This window comes from Trematomus bernacchii, unplaced genomic scaffold (genome assembly GCF_902827165.1).
Source record: "Trematomus bernacchii unplaced genomic scaffold, fTreBer1.1, whole genome shotgun sequence".
NCBI lineage: Eukaryota > Metazoa > Chordata > Actinopteri > Perciformes > Nototheniidae > Trematomus > Trematomus bernacchii.
Window position 1 is genome coordinate 10,001 of NW_022988078.1, and position 17,500 is coordinate 27,500.

General features: G+C 44.1%; 1 protein-coding gene across 2 annotated transcripts in view; it reads left to right on the forward strand.

Annotated features, from left to right (window-relative positions):
• nrn1a (neuritin 1a) overlaps positions 1-2,513 on the forward strand; it is a 10,622-nt gene extending 8,109 nt beyond the window's left edge. For both annotated transcript variants that reach the window (XM_034120872.1, XM_034120871.1), the window contains exon 3: positions 1-2,513. This exon is cut by the window's left edge and continues 661 nt beyond it. The gene's annotated coding sequence lies outside the window, so the exon portion shown is untranslated.
• The last annotated feature ends 14,987 nt before the right edge of the window (positions 2,514-17,500 follow it).

Here is a 17,500-nt window from a genome sequence, read left to right on the forward strand (position 1 = left end):
TCAGTTCAGAGAAACAACTTCAAAACAACAGACTAACCTACTTTACCGTTAACCGACATGCAGTTTAGGGCAATAAACACATTCTTTCTGCAGCTATTTCTTTATTGGTTGGTATTTGTTATAAAAACCCCTTCCTGTCACCTTAACCCAGATCACAGCTCAGTATTAAACCTGATCACAAACTGCATTATTATAGATGTGATCTCTAGAACCGCCCATGCATCGATGCTCGTCTGACACAGAACCAGGCGGTGCGTTCAGGGTCCATGTGCAACGCTCCAATAAATCAATAATCCGGTCCTCTGGTTTCCATCACGGACAGATTCTCCTTTTCTAAAAGTGGACCGAATGCCTGACGGAGATATTTGTATTCTTACTGTTTATCGTAAAGAAGCTACGCTCACACCAGATCTTTTAGCACTCAGTTTTCACAGTTTCCTCCTGAACTGATAAACCTCGGAGAACTGGGCCATTGACTCTACTTTTGGTTGTTTCCATTGGCCAAAATGTTTTCCAACCAATCAGGTCAGCAGAAGGTCCTCTCCTTTAGGTTGTTCTCTTGGCTAGCTAACCACATTTCCAGCTAAACATCAAAGCCTCGTAAAGAAGCCAAACAGAAGCTCATAGCTAATGCAGGATAACGTCTTCATTTGCACGTGTTTTGCCACATTTGTGTTTCTACGTTTGCATCGTTTCTCATGGAAGTGTACAAAATATATGTTAATTGGCTCTAAGATTGGATGTTGAGTGTAACATGTTGGAATTAACCATCAAGTGTTTGCTTTGAAAGGAAAGGTCCAAAGAAATGACCTCAGAGTCTCCAACAGAGCACATGGTCTGCTCTGAAACTGAAGGGGAACACTTGACCTGGCTCACCCAATCTCTAGCTGAATGAAAGCCTTCTAAAGAAGAAGCCAAACAGCAGCTCATAGATTAGTGCTTATGCAGAATCACCTCTTCATTTGCACCTGGTTTGGCACATCTGTGTTTCTATATGTATCGTTTCTAATGGAAGTGTTTATGGCCGTTTGCACCCGTTGGCCAACTTACAAAGAATGTGTTAATTGGCTTTAAGATTTGATATTGAGTGTTAAATGTTGGAGTTAACCAATAAAACAACCATCAAGTGTCAAAGACATGACCTCAGAGGGTCCAAAAGGGCACATGACCTGGCCTGGAACTGAAGGGGAACACTTGACCTGGCTAGCTCCACTAATCTGAAGAAGCCTCTCTGGTTTCTGGTGTGACCGTAGCTTTGGTTTTTCCCACCAGTCCCTGAACCTGCAGGGATTTAGATGAACGTCTGCTTTTCATTACAGAACTGGTGTTAGTTTGCATGATGCTGGTGGACATGGTGTCAACACATTTCAGGACATGAGCACAAACTGTCAAAAAGAAAAGGTTGAATTCACTCACCCATTATTATTATTATTTAGCTTTATGGACTCTCAGGTGCTAATTGGGGTTAACCCTTTACTGACTGCAGTCACTCAGGTGTGTTCCTGTTAGCGGTTAGAAAGAAGGTTCAGGTTAGCACACTGTAAAGAAGCTAAAATCACGCAAACCTCTAATTAGCATCTAAACACACTTGTTTATAGCAATGCATTTTGATGCTAAAAACAGACAATGCTAGGTTAGCAGCTAAACCAACTAGCTTTATGTTAGCAAAGCATGTTGATGCTGAAAACAGACAATGCTAGGGTTAGCAGCTAAACCAACTAGCTTTAACTTAGCAAAGCATTTTGATGCTGAAAACAGACAATGCTAGGGTTAGCAGCTAAACCCACTAGCTTTATGTTAGCAAAGCATTTTGATGCTGAAAACAGACAATGCTAGGGTTAGCAGCTAAACCCACTTCATGTTAGCAAAGCATTTGTCTGAAAACAGACAAAGCTAACATGGATTCTGTGAGGTTAGCTACTAGCTTCCTTTAGCAGCTAAACTAGCTTCCTTTAGCAGCTAAACTAGCTTCCTTTAGCAGCTAAACTAGCTTCATTAATGTTGGTGATGTTCAGAGAGTGTGTTAGGCTAACTTGATGTAGCTCATCAATCCTGGTTTCCTTCAGGTCTAGAAGTCTAATCCCCACATCTGGACCTCTTCTCGCTCAGTTTGTGCTCACGTCCCTCCGTTAGCACCTGTTAGCTTAGCATACCTTTAGTTGATGTTGGTGTTTGATGAATGTGAGAGACAGAGAGAATAGAAGCAGCAATATGAAGACTGTGATAATGACCCGTGGCTGAAGAGAGAGAGACTGTTCCTCATATCGCTGAGATGACTTCAGGTCTGAACGTAGCATCATGAAGTCTGAGGAGTTTACCTTCAAGACCTTTGTTTGTTGGTTTGTTTGTTTGTTTGTTTATGAGGATGTAACTAAAGTTTAAAAAGATAAAATCATCTAACGAGAGAATATGTATATCAGAATGATTTAAAAAAAACTCTATTATAGATCGTCTATCAGACAAAAGGTTTACAGAGTATAGAAGAGACAACAAATAAAATGTTTGAAGAGAAACGATCTGTGTTTATTCACACACACACACACACACACACACACACACACACACACACACACCACACACACACACACACACACACACACACACACACACACACACACACACACACACACACACACACACACACACACACACACACACACACACACACACACAACACACACACACACACACACACCACACACACACACACACCACACACACACACACACACACACACACACACCACACACACACACACACACACACACACACACACACACACACACACACACACACACACACACACACACATTCATTATTAATGAGGGAGAGTCCCTGAGCCTCCGGAAGTCTCAGCACTCAGTTTATATTGATCGAGGAGGAAGAGGAGGGGGAGGGGGAGGAGGAGGAGGAGGAGGAGGAGGAGGAGGAGGAGGAGGAAGAGGAAGAGGAAAACTACCATAACAAACTAAGATCTCTTTTTGCTTTATGGTATTTTAATAACACCCAAATCTCTCTTTTTGCTGATTCTACATTTCAGGCTACAGGAAAACATATTTATGATAAATTGTGAATATTTGATTGATCAATCATGAAAGGAAAAGTCCTGTTCTTTAAATCATTTTTTGTAAAAATAAATACAAATAAATGAATAAAATATAAGGTAATCTTTGGGTATTTTTATAAACAGTATATATATATATATATATATATATATATATATATTTCTCTGTAAAGACGCATCAGCAGGACTCAGACTACTTCCTGGAAACGACAGCCTGGATCTAGAGAAACTGGAGCAGCGAAGTCTCATTAAAGATTCATGAAGGGAAGCCTGCAGGGGGAAATCCCGCGGGACTTGGAGAGATTTCCAATCGTCCAACCTCGTTTCTTATTCATCCAATGAGCTGTCAGCTTCCATCACAGGAACAACAACAGGAACACCAGCTGGGAGACCGTGCATTTAATAAGATGTTCTTCTTCCTCCCTCACCACATTCAAAAATCACTTAAAACCTGTTCAAACTCTGACCCCCCCCCCCCCCCCTCTTTTCTGTCTTTGTTTGTCTCTTTACGTATTTTCTTCATTTTTTGTGTTATTCTCTGTCAAAGCGTCTTTGAGTTTTTAGAAAAGCGCTATATAAGTGTCATGTATTATTATTATTATTATTATTATTATTATTATTATCATTATTATTATCATTATTATTATTATTAATATAATAATAATCAATGTTTGTTCAAAGAGTTCTTTCATAAAACTACAATACCCAGAATCCCCACAATAAGAGTGTGCTCAGAGGCCTGTACTACGAAGCAGGATTTTGGCTTAGCGGCTGACTTCAGGGAAGACTCTGGGTTTCCGGTCCTACGACGCTGGTTCTCTTTTTAGCGGGCTAGATCTCCATGGTAACTGATGCTGAGCGGCTAGCCTGGTCCGGAGCGGGTTAGGTTGCAGGCTAAGAGATCAACTCAGTGAAAGCACCGCCTGCTGACCAATCAGAGCTCAGTACGCTTCTCCATGTTTGTGATTGGTCAAATGTTGCCAACCCCGCCCCTTTCATGTGAACGCGCACTCAGCCGGACAGAGAAACCCTGGCTTGAAACGGCTTCGTAGTACAGGCCTCTGAAGGGGTTTACTTGTTTCTTTGTAGTTTGGGGATTTTTTACATAACCTGAATGTAGGAAGAAATGACATGCTCATTTACTAGCATTTTATACATGAGAGTAACACCTACGTCACCTCCGGGCGAAAATGACGGCTCCGCCCACTTTTGGGGGAAACCAACGCTGTCATTTGAATGGCGGTCAATGCACATTCTGAAGTTTTTGCCAATCCGATCAGAAATGTTTGAAAACTGTGGATTCTTGGATCTTCAAAGAGCCCGATGACGATGTTCAGTCAGGCGAACTATCACATCAAATCATTGGAAATCCACGATCGGGCTCGATATATGGTTACATTAAAATCAGTAGGCGAGGCTGTCATTTCTCCAGCTGTTACTCTCATGAGCGAGGCGGGAAATAATAGTTTGATCAAGCCAACAAGCAGCTGTGTCGTTTATTGCTCCTCAAACATTAAAACAAATCCAGAGTTCAGTGTTTCTGAACTTCCTCTACGAACAAAGGACAAAGAAGAGCTCTGTGGCTTCAGGCTCGATCGCCGTAGAGAGGTGAGGCCCCTCCCCTTCCTCCATGGGACCTTATTTCAGAAAAAGTATGTATTGAAGTCAATGGAGAGAGAAAGATTATCTTTGGATCCCGTTTGAATTGAGCCACGAATTACACATCTGATCTTTGTCAATTTAAAAGATTATTTTACAAGTCAAAAAAATTAAAATGTGTCGTAAAACTGTGAAGTAACACATTGTTTTGTGTGAAAGCGCTCAATGAACTCCATCTCCCGTCTCGCACCACACACCCAGACGGCCGTCACGTTGGCACATCTCACTTCTTTCTTTCAGAATGAGGCGGAAAGTATTAAAAGAGGTGAAAATCACTCCAAGTCTGGGCATGTTGAGAGCTGTGCATACACACAAGGGGAGTGAGTCTGTTCCTAAGAGCCAGCATGCGGGACCGCGACTCTGGGATTTGTAGTCTTTCTAGTTGCGTATTTTTCATAGTCTTACATTTCAACAGTTTTACGACAAACTGTGACTTTTTTGACATGGAAATCGTTATCGGGCTCTTTGAAGATCCACAAATCCACGGTTTTCAAACATTTCTGATCGGATTGGCAAAAACTTCAGAATGTGTATTGACCACCAATCAAATGACAGCTTTGATTTCCCCCAAAAGTGGGCGGAGCTGTACTTTTTGCCCGGAAGTGACGCATGTGTTACTCTCATGTATTGGAAGTCTCTGAAATGTGGAGCAGGGCAGCTGGAAATAACCTGTGTTTCTGGGACGTTTCGGGGAAATGGAGCGTCTCTCTGGAGGAACTCAGAGACATGGAGATATGGAACATTTGAGGAAGAAGAAGTCCGGCAGCGGGAAGAGATCCTGGAGATTTAATAGGTCAAAGATCTGAGGAAGAGGAGGAGGAGGAGGAAGAAGAAGTGGAACACACACACACACACACACACACACACACACACACAACCACACACACACACACACACACACACCACACACACACACACACACACCCACACACACACACACACACACACACACACACACACACACACACACACTGGTGAGTGCCCCAAATGATGTCCTACAAATGTGAATTAACTCTAACGGCCCGTTCACACAGCAGCGTTAAAAGAATCTTGGAGGTGGGCGTATCTGAAGCTTGGGGATTTTTTGCGAGCAACGCGACCAACAACCAATCACATGAATCTCCCGCCCCCGACATACGAAGCAAAAAAGCCCGAAGTAAACTGGATATAAACTCCAAACAGGAGAAAAGCTACCACTGTCTCTGCCACCTCCCTCCATGCCTGGCTCCTCCGGTTTGTATCCCGGTAGGTAAATAGGGACTGGTCATAAAGCACCGGGTGATTCCCTACCGCTCATTTCTCCTCCATGTTTTGGAATATGAGGAAATGACCTGCGGTATGTCTCTCCCAGCATACACGCCATTTGATTGGCTAGAGCTTGAACTGTCAGATTTGCATACACGGGATTTGATTGGCTGACGCTTCCACCTCAGCTTCAAAAGTTGAACATTGCTCAACTTTTGAATCCTGAAAATCCTGAAAATCTCCGCTTAGCTTCCCACAATGCAGTTCGGCGAAAAGTGAGGCAAAGTGACGTCACCCCATTCAAAGTGAATGGGCAGAAGCCCAAGATTTTTTAACGCTGCTGTGTGGACGCGCCGTAAAGAGTATAAGAGATTCCAACCCAGTCTCTCATCTAAACGTGTAATAACTACGTTGGTCCACAACGTGGGACGTAGTATTTCTACAAAAACGCCTCTGAAATTGTAGGATCCCTACGTTTTTTTTCACCATTCATTTCCATTGGCTGGCGTCTGTCACGTGATCTTCAACTTTCTCTCCGCAGAAATAAAAAAACATGGCCGACCTTCGTTTTATTCTCGGTAGAAAATGCCTATTTTAAGGTTAGTTTGGCCATTAAAATGCGTTTTGATGTCATTTGATGCGAGAAATATGAGTTGTTATTTCAGATGATGTGTGCAGTGGATGTACATGATCTTTAGTTTGCTAGTTATTACGAAGAATACTTCAGGAAATTGTGTAAATCCAACGTTTTCATTGTTACCAAGGTGGTTGCTAGGGACGCTGCTATCGATATTATGTCTGTTATGTTGTGTAACTGTTTAATGGTGTTATCTTTATTGCTACCCCCTTCCCCGTCAATTTATAGTGTTGGTCCACAGCGCAAACGTATTATGGCGCGTTTCCACTACAGCCCGCAGCCCGGTTTAAGAGGGCTGTGACGTCAGCGGCCCGTCTTTGGTTGCGTTTCCACTTGGCCTAGTACCGGCCGGCGGGTCCTAATTCACAGTTTTTCTGGCCTCATAAAATCGTGGGTCTAGGGCCAGAGACAACGAGGCTGAGTCGGGCTGAGTATGCTAAACTAGAGAGAGCATCGCTGGCAAGGGGGCTACAACTACAACAAGATGGACATATTTGACCGTGATTTAATTGTAATACACGTTTCAAAATGATGAAGTAACAACATACTGATACCGGTTAGTAAAAACCATGAATTAATGCTTTGACAAGTCTGCAGACAGACGGCAGGAGAAACACCTTTTAAAATGCTTGTTTTCTAAATGGAGATTGGCTAAGCTAACGCAGTATATGCTCCGACCGTCCACACTCACAACAACGGCCTACAGACATAAATAAAGCAGCGACTGTATTCACCATGACACAGGCAGTCTGTGGTTTGTACTTGTTTAACTTTTGTCTAGTTTCTGAACAGATATGAGGAGCTGTGAGCTCTGAGTGCTAACAGCTAACGGCTGTGTTGTTTTTCTGGGGTTCTCTGAAGATCACGTCACGGCTCCGCCTACACTGCGTTACTATAGTTACTACCCCAGTTCCTAAACTGTAATGGAAATGCGCCATAAAGTGAGCCAGTCCTAACGAGGCCCAGCCATACCGAGCGAGGCCGAGCGAGGCCGTGTAGTGGAAACGCGCCATAAGTTTAACAAAATCCGCATCTAAAATTGTGGCATAGATACGTTGTTCCATTATGCTCTCTATATACTGTCTTTATTATGCTTTAAACAGTGTCTCGGGCTTTGGCTACAGGGCGGCTCAAAGTATTTTGTCTGGCCGTTGTGAAGACTGCTTTGTTTATTGTCCTTGTTTTTGTTTTAAATAAAGCATATTCAATCGAGACATGCCAAACATGTGACGTCATATGACGCGTCGCATCTGTGCACAGGGAGCGGGGAGACCCCGAGATCCGTATCCCCGTATTTTTTAAATAAAGAGATTTTCAATCACGGGCGCGCATCACACGTGTGACGTAATGTGGTATTAAAAGTATTAAAAGAGGTGAAAATCACTACAAGTCTGGGCATGTTGAGAGCCGTACACACACATTTCATGGTCTTATATTTCAACAGTTTTACGACAAACTGTGACTTTTTTGACATGGAAATGATTATTTAAGATTGACAAACATCATATGTAATTCGTGGCACAAATCAAACGGGATCGAAAGATAATCTTTCTCTCTCCATTGAAGTCAATGCATACTTTTTCCAAAATAAGGTCCCATGGAGGAACCCGGAAGTTTGACGGACATTACCCACAATCCTCTGTAGCAACCATAGACTGTATACAAAAATTAAATAATACTTTATTCCGAGTGTGCTTGCTCTTCTCTTTGGAAGTCATCACATAACTGTAAAACACGTTTCGGCTGCAATATGACATATCTGCCGTAGTTAACTCTATGTATAGAGCCCTGATGAAAGACTTCTAGACAAACAGGAACTGCCGCCAAAACTGGAAACTTGACGTGGATCTTAAATATATAAGCAATTAAACAACATCTTACATTTCTTTTCACATAATACGTCTCCTTGCAGTATCAACACTAATTCGGCTGACTTTTATATCTGATCCAATTGGTAGATAGGCTGTATTTACACCATAACGGTGCACAGCTGATAGAAAGGGACACCTACTGGTTAAAGCACGTTATTGCATTTTATCATTTTATTATTAAAAGAAACGTAGGGATCCTACGATTTCAGAGGCGTTTTTGTAGAAATACTACGTCCCACGTTGTGGATCAACGTAGTTATTACACGTTTAGATGAGAGACTGGGTTGGAGATTCACAAATAATGATTTACCAAAATTGTTTACTTTTTCAATTGTTTACTCTTTTTAAAGAGTTCTTTCATAAAACTACACTACCCAGAAGCCCTAGGGTGAGTTCCCCACAATAAGAGTGTGTTCAGAAGGAAATTACTTGTTTTTTTGTAGTTTAGTTTAGATTTTCTTTTTACATAATTAATATCACATTTTAAAAGAGTTATCATTAGATATATATTATTATATGTTAGTATGATGTCATGATGTGGGGCTTGTTAGCTTAGCATCAGTGTGCTAGCACAATATTATATATCAATATTTAGCAAAAAAACCTTAGATTTCTAACTTTCTTTTTATCTCCATGCTTTTTTAATGTTGCATCTCTGCTTCCTCTTGACTTGCTTTCATCACCTGATGATTTACTTAGAGGTCACACCGAGGACGAACCAATTCAAGTTACAGGATTTGATTGCTTCATGAATATATATATTTCCACGGAGGCGGTCAGATGATAATCAGCTGTTTCTAATCCTGAAGTTTTGATCTTCATTTATTTTGAGGAAAGCATCCTGCAGGACCCGAAGAACTGGGTCACGACTAAATATATGACTGTGTTCCCTGCAGAGCTTTAAACACACACACACACGCACACGCACGCGCACACACACGCACACGCACACACACGCACACGCACACGCACGCACACACACGCACACACACGCACGCACACACACGCACGCACACACACGCACACGCACGCACACGCGCACACGCACACACGCACGCGCGTGCACACACACACGCACGTGCGCGCACACACACGCACACGCGCGCACACACACACACGCACGCGCGCGCGCACACACGCACACGCACGCGCGCGCACACACGCACACACACCCCCACACACGCACACACACACACACACACACACACACACACACACACACACACACACACACACACAGCACGTACACACACACACACCACACACACACACACGCACACACACCCACACCCACACACGCACACACACACACACAAGCACCACACACACACCACCGCACACACACGCACACACACACACACACGCACACACACACACACACACGCACACACACACACACACTCTCTACCCAGGGAGTGTGCTAATGAGTTTATTACACTCAGCCCTCAGACAATAAATGAAGCAATCAATCAACGAGGAAACATCTTCATCTAATACAGACCTCATCAGAGCTTTAATGGGAGGAGGAGGAAGAGGAGGAGGAGGAAGAGGAGGAGGAGGAAGAGGAGGAGGAAGAGGAATATCACGGGAAACCCTCTGCAGTCCTATCATGAGTGAAAGTCATCAGTGGCGTGGCTATGGGGCGTGGAAGGACATGGTTGGCCGCTGGCTATCTTAATGAAGAAGTTAATTCCGGCCAAGTATGTCTGCTGGATGTCCAGCACTTACGGATGGAATGAGCGTGAGTAATGAAATTGCAGACGGATATGACGTCCAGAGTGGGGAATGGTAGCTGGTACCCGTGATATGCCTTAAAGCAATTCCAGCCGGTGAGATAGGCTGACAAGGTGCTTGGGGCAAGGCTGTTGAGGATGGCTTCCTGTGAAGCGTGTGAGAGTAGTTCCAGTTGTGGGTTTAGTTGAATGTGGTGGCTGAAAACGGTGGGACTGGTATGGGATGGAGATCCGCCTCTGGGGCCAAGTTTCTGAATTTCTGAAATTGGAAATGAGACAAAGAGTCAGCGATGCCACTCTCATGACCTGGGATGTGTGCTGCTTTGAGGATGAACTAGTGTTGGGCAGAGATTAAGGTGAGTCTGCGGAGGAACTGCATGATGGCTAGGGAGCGAGATCGGCCTTTGTTAAGGATCTCTACGACTGCGCTGTTATCGGTGTGGATGAGTATGGCTTTCCTAGACCATTCGTGTCCCCAAAGAATGGCAGCTGTGGGTTAGGGTTTATATAAAAACCTGCCTGATGCTGCAATGGTCTGTTTGGTGTTTCAGCCAATCAGAGGCAGGCTGAAACACAGGTACAGGTTTTTCAGCCAATCAGAGGCAGGCTGAAACACAGGTACAGGTTTTTCAGCCAATCAGAGGCAGGCTGAAACACAGGTACAGGTGTTTCAGCCAATCAGAGGCAGGCTGAAACACAGGTACAGGTGTTTCAGCCAATCAGAGGCAGGCTGAAACACAGGTACAGGTGTTTCAGCCAATCAGAGGCAGGCTGAAACACAGGTACCATAGCATCTCATCGTGTCAGGCACGTTCTGCCAAACACATGAAGTCTTTCAAAGACGGCGAAGTTGTGAAAGAAGCATTCATGGAGGCTGCGGACACGCTTTTTGGGGACAGTAAAAATAACAGAAGCATTTCAACAGGTTTTTGATATAATAAAAACTCAAGTTAGATACCGTTATTAATCAGCTGTAAGTTTGAGTTTGTTTGAACTTATTCATTATAATTATTGTACAAAATGGTATAAGAATGCAAACTTAAATTGATTATAGTCTATTATCAATTCAGGTTAAGAAACTAGTGTTGCTTGCATCCTATTTTAAAGGCATGTCTTTTTATACTCTACTAAAATGCAGCAGCTTCCTGTGTAGCTTCAGATCTGAGTTGTCTTATTAGAAAGCCTAATTTATACTTTTGGAGCAACACTATTTTTATATAATGGCAAAGAAAGGGTTCAGAGTCTTTTCTCTTTCTCCTGTGTCACATGTGGCAGCACTGTTCAATGTTTCTTGAAAACATCACTGTAGTTTGTGACGTGTGAATAAACTCCAACTCTGTATCAACAACACTGTTGTGTAACTTCAGTTAAATACTTGTGTGTAGATTAGAAAGAGGTAAGAGAAAGGATCTGCAGTATTTGATGAAGTATTAATCGTACAAAGGTCAGTTTTAAACAAGTAGAAGTGTGTATTTACCTGGTAGTAGGCTGTCAGTAATGGCTACGCCTCTCTATAGTTGGACTGGTAGATCTCGGCAGACTGGACACTTTAAAAGTAGCTCTCGGTTCAAAAAAGGTTGGGCACCCCTGATCTACACTGTCAAGGTTCAAGGTTCTTTATTGTCAAACTAACATAGCTACAGAGTAATTATGTTGTTGAAAATCTTATGTCACAGGCTTCTCCAACAAAGCAACTGAAAGAGGACCAGAAACACATTACAAATATAATAAAATGTGGAGACTTTGGGATATTTATCTCCCATTCTTTTACTTTTCGGGCATTTTACAGACCAAACATGTCGTTGATGTCACTGTTTACCAAACTACCACTTTTTCTGAAAAATGCATAAAATGATGCAATATATGTTAAATACATGGTTTATGTAATTACTGGGGTTCTGATTACCTAATTTGGGCGTGCACATTTGCCGCGCGCAAACCTACCTCTTTTGGATTTGGAAAGGTTGGCATGTATGACAATGTACGGTAAATCACCCGGTGTGTGTGACTGCAGACATTCTCCTGCCATGACAAACATGTAAGGCCATCTGCTGACATTGTAGTTGATATATTTAAACGCTAGCAACGTAGCATAACACAAATGTTTTTCCGAGCAAACCCATGGCCCTTTCTCATGTCATCAAATGTCCCTCCTCGACTCCTCGACTCCTCGACTCCTCGACTCCTCGACTCCTCGGTCCTCCGGTAGTGACCCGGAAATGAATTTTAGCGCGCCATGTTGAAGGACATCTCATGTCTCGAAATGCACATCGAGGACCGAGCATCAAGCGTCGAGGAGGCTCTCTGGAGGAGCTCTAACCGAGGAGACACTGATGGGTCCTCCACGGTCCTCCACGGCTCCTTCGTGGATGCATTTCCGGCAACAGTGATGTTTCAAAGAGTCGAGACGCACGGCCGGACTTATCTCAGCCAATCACAGCTCTGCATGCATCCCCTGGATATTATTTTATTAACTGCTTTCATCGCGACGCGATGTTTCCAGAGAGAACAGCTGTGAGGTCCGTGCAGAAAGCAGAGCAGTGTGTATAATATATATCACTCAGTATAACAGGCCTACTCTCTTTGCTTTAGTTTAGTAGATATCTACAAACTAAGAGTCCAGATGTTTCTAAAACCATTTAGTGCTTCACAAAATAAAATACACAACGGCTGCAGCCTGATGATATGCTTTAGGAGCTGTAGGTGCGTGTGTGTGGTGTAGGTGTGTGTGTGTGTGGTGTAGGTGTGTGTGGTGTAGGTGTGTGTGTGTGGTGTAGGTGTGTGTGGTACAGTGTGTGGTGTAGGTGTGTGTGTGTGGTGTAGGTGTGTGTGGTACAGTGTGTGGTGTAGGTGTGTGTTGTACAGTGCGTAGATGCAGCAGACAGACAGGTCTCAGTTGGTTTGGTGTCCTCTGATTACTTGTAATACTTGTAAATAAAACTTTTGGTCCGTCATTTATTTCCCTCATTGTAGCGACCAGAGAGGGGAGAGGGGGGGGGGGATATATTCAGTCTCTGATAGTGTTACGTTATTATGAGAGTGCTCTGTTTGATTCTGAAATTGTATATATTTATATAAATATATACGTGTGTGTGTGTGTGTGTGTGTGTGTGTGTGTGTGTGTGTGTGTGTGTGTGTCTGTGTGTCTGTGTGTCTGTGTGTCTGTATGTGTGTGTGTGTGTGTGTGTGTGTGTGTCCTCATCTGTAGCCTGTTATTGTCTCATTACACCGCACTGTGAATGAATTAAAAGTAAATATAGAAGTGGTCATGAACACATCTGTCCATCAGACAGAGGGCTGCTGTGCCTCCTGTCATCATTAATGGACGTCTCTTTTAAATGACCGCTCAGAGGAGAGGAGTTCTCATTTCTCTAACCGCCTGCTGCTTCCCCTCCTCTCTCCTCGGTTCCCCTCCTCGGCTCCTCCGCTCGCATCTCCTGTGGGCGGGACAAGGTCTCGAGGATAGGAGTCGAGGAGGGGAGTCGAGGAGGAACATTTGAAGACATGAGAAAGGGCCCATGTCTAGCTCCGTTGGTTAGATCGGTAGCATACACGCTACGCCAGCTATAATGTAATTACGTTTCGCGACTGACCGTACGGCAAATCACCCGCAGTATACTGTCAATAGGTATTTTGTGTGTGAATGCAGACATTCTCCTGCTATGAGATACATGTATGTAAGGCCATCTGCTGATATTAGAGTTGATATATGGAAACGCTAGCAACTTAGTTAGCACAGTTAGCACTGTGTCAATGGCTTAGCAGTCCCACACAGTTTACACATTTAAACAGTCTTGTTTGATAAATACACAAATAACAATGCAAACTTACAGGTTGTGTACCCGAATCTTCCCCTGCTCCAAACGGTCCAAACAAACTAGGAATAGCATCGTCCTTCAGTTTCAAATGCTGTGCATTTCCGGCCTCAAACTGGGCAATGTTTTGGAAGCTTTCGTCTGTGAAATGCCGGTTCTTCGAACCTCTGAAGGAACAGTGTTAAAAAGAAACTTCAACCACTGACTTCGTGGTGGTTCTTCCGTCGGTAGGACAAACAGCTCAGATTTCTCCTCACATTTCAGGAAACAGGTCCTTGGCAGTGGCATGACTGGATCGATTGTGAACTGAACCAGAGCTTCCAACAGTAAATGTTAGGCTGGCAGAGGGTGCGGCCAGCGCCGCTGGGTGTGGCCATAGCTCTTCGGGATTGGTCCATTTCGTTCCGGGTACCGCATGACATCATGCCGTACCCGGAAGAATCAAATGGGCAGTGACGTATCTCCAACGAGGCGCTTTGGGGAGGTATTTTCTGTGTTAGAGTTTTACTCGCTACAGGGTGTACTTTGAGGGTTTTGACTCTGCACACCGTTTACATGCATACAAACATTCATAACGGGTAATAACCGGAAAAGCATGACATGGGAGCTTTAAATAAAAGAGAGGAATACATCCTGCAGACGCAGCGCTGCATGGGTTATATTAAAGATTATACAAGATATGTTTTATTAAAGTGGCATTTCAGTAAATACATTTAAATCCATCCAAACCAATCTTCCATCTATATGTATTAAAATGTGTGAGTAAACAAAAAGACCTTTACACACTACGCTGATAACTGCAGTGAAGTATGGAGGGTTTCCACTGTGCTGCTGCAGGGAGGCATGAATATGACTTCAAGGCTAACAGCTTCTATAAATACACACACACACACACACACACACACACACACACACACACACACACACACACACACACACACACACACACACACACACACACACACACAGGCTGATTTAGCTCCTGAGACATTGGCTTGGCATTTCCAATATGCTGCCTAACTCAAACCCATTACACCCAGTGTGTGTGTGTGTGTGTGTGTGTGTGTGTGTGTGTGTGTGTGTGTGTGTGTGTGTGTGTGTGTGTGTGTGTATTGGTGGGTGTTGTGTGTGGTGTGTGTGTGTGTATGTGTATGTGAGTGTGTGTTGTGTGTGTGAGTGTAAGTGTGTGTGTGTGTGTGTGTGTGTAAGTGTGTGTGTGTGTAAGTGTGTGTGTGTATGTGTATGTGAGTGTGTGTGTGTGTGTAAGTGTGTATGTGAGTGTGTGTGTGTGTAAGTGTGTGTGTGTATGTAAGTGTGTGTGTGAGTGTTTCCATTACAGTGGAGTCCTGAAATATGAACAGGTAGGCAGAACACAGATCAATCGTGAGTGTAAAACGAGAGAGAGAAAGTGAGGGGGGAAACAACCCAGTTAAATTACCATGGCAACCACTCCTCTAATCCCATAATTCACTCTGATGGTGTTTCCTGTAAGAAGAAGAAGAACTTATTTTCACCCTCTGTCTGAAACCAGAGCTGCTCTGATTGGCTGTGTTGTGATTGGTCAACCTCTTAGAGATGTGTTGGAGCGATAGCCAATAGGAGCTTTCCGTAGTGATGTCACTGTGTTCAGAATAGACTTGTGACGTTAACAGTTTATAAAATAAACGTCTTTCTACTTGAGTTTTTTTGATCTATTTAACAACTTTTTGTGTCACTCTTTCTAAAAACAGTCTGATTAAACTTTAAAGGTCTCATGCTCCTCTGGTTCTAAAGGTCCCATGTCATGCTCCTCTGGTTCTAAAGGTCCCATGTCATGCTCCTCTGGTTCTAAAGGTCCCATGTCATGCTCCTCTGGTTCTAAAGGTCCCATGTCATGCTCCTCTGGTTCTAAAGGTCCCATGTCATGCTCCTCTGGTTCTAAAGGTCCCATGTCATGCTCCTCTGGTTCTAAAGGTCCCGTCTCATGCTCCTCTGGTTCTAAAGGTCCCATGTCATGCTCCTCTGGTTCTAAAGGTCCCGTCTCATGCTCCTCTGGTTCTAAAGGTCCCGTCTCATGCTCCTCTGGTTCTAAAGGTCCCATGTCATGCTCCTCTGGTTCTAAAGGTCCCATGTCATGCTCCTCTGGTTCTAAAGGTCCCATGTCATGCTCCTCTGGTTCTAAAGGTCCCGTCTCATGCTCCTCTGGTTCTAAAGGTCCCATGTCATGCTCCTCTGGTTCTAAAGGTCCCATGTCATGCTCCTCTGGTTCTAAAGGTCCCATGTCATGCTCCTCTGGTTCTAAAGGTCCCATGTCATGCTCCTCTGGTTCTAAAGGTCCCATGCTCCTCTGGTTCTAAAGGTCCCATGTCATGCTCCTCTGGTTCTAAAGGTCCCATGCTCCTCTGGTTCTAAAGGTCCCATGTCATGCTTCTCTGGTTCTAAAGGTCTCATGCTCCTCTGGTTCTAAAGGTCCCATGTCATGCTCCTCTGGTTCTAAAGGTCCCATGCCATGCTCCTCTGGTTCTAAAGGTCCCATGTCATGCTCCTCTGGTTCTAAAGGTCCCGTCTCATGCTCCTCTGGTTCTAAAGGTCCCATGTCATGCTCCTCTGGTTCTAAAGGTCCCATGTCATGCTCCTCTGGTTCTAAAGGTCCATGTCATGCTCCTCTGGTTCTAAAGGTCCCATGTCATGCTCCTCTGGTTCTAAAGGTCCCATGTCATGCTCCTCTGGTTCTAAAGGTCCCATGCCATGCTCCTTTGGTTCTAAAGGTCCCATGTCATGCTCCTTTGGTTCTAAAGGTCCCATGTCATGCTCCTCTGGTTCTAAAGGTCCCATGTCATGCTCCTCTGGTTCTAAGGTCCCATGTCATGCTCCTTTGGTTCTAAAGGTCCCATGTCATGCTCTCCTCTGGTTCTAAAGGTCCCATGTCATGCTCCTCTGGTTCTAAAGGTCCCATGTCATGCTCCTCTGGTTCTAAAGGTCCCATGTCATGCTCCTTTGGTTCTAAAGGTCCCATGCCATGCTCCTCTGGTTCTAAAGGTCCCATGTCATGCTCCTCTGGTTCTAAAGGTCCCATGTCATGCTCCTCTGGTTCTAAAGGTCCCATGTCATGCTCCTCTGGTTCTAAAGGTCCCGTCTCATGCTCCTCTGGTTCTAAAGGTCCCGTCTCATGCTCCTCTGGTTCTAAAGGTCCCATGTCATGCTCCTCTGGTTCTAAAGGTCCCATGTCATGCTCCTCTGGTTCTAAAGGTCCCATGTCATGCTCCTCTGGTTCTAAAGGTCCCGTCTCATGCTCCTCTGGTTCTAAAGGTCCCATGTCATGCTCCTCTGGTTCTAAAGGTCCCATGTCATGCTCCTCTGGTTCTAAAGGTCCCATGTCATGCTCCTCTGGTTCTAAAGGTCCCATGTCATGCTCCTCTGGTTCTAAAGGTCCCATGCTCCTCTGGTTCTAAAGGTCCCATGTCATGCTCCTCTGGTTCTAAAGGTCCCATGCTCCT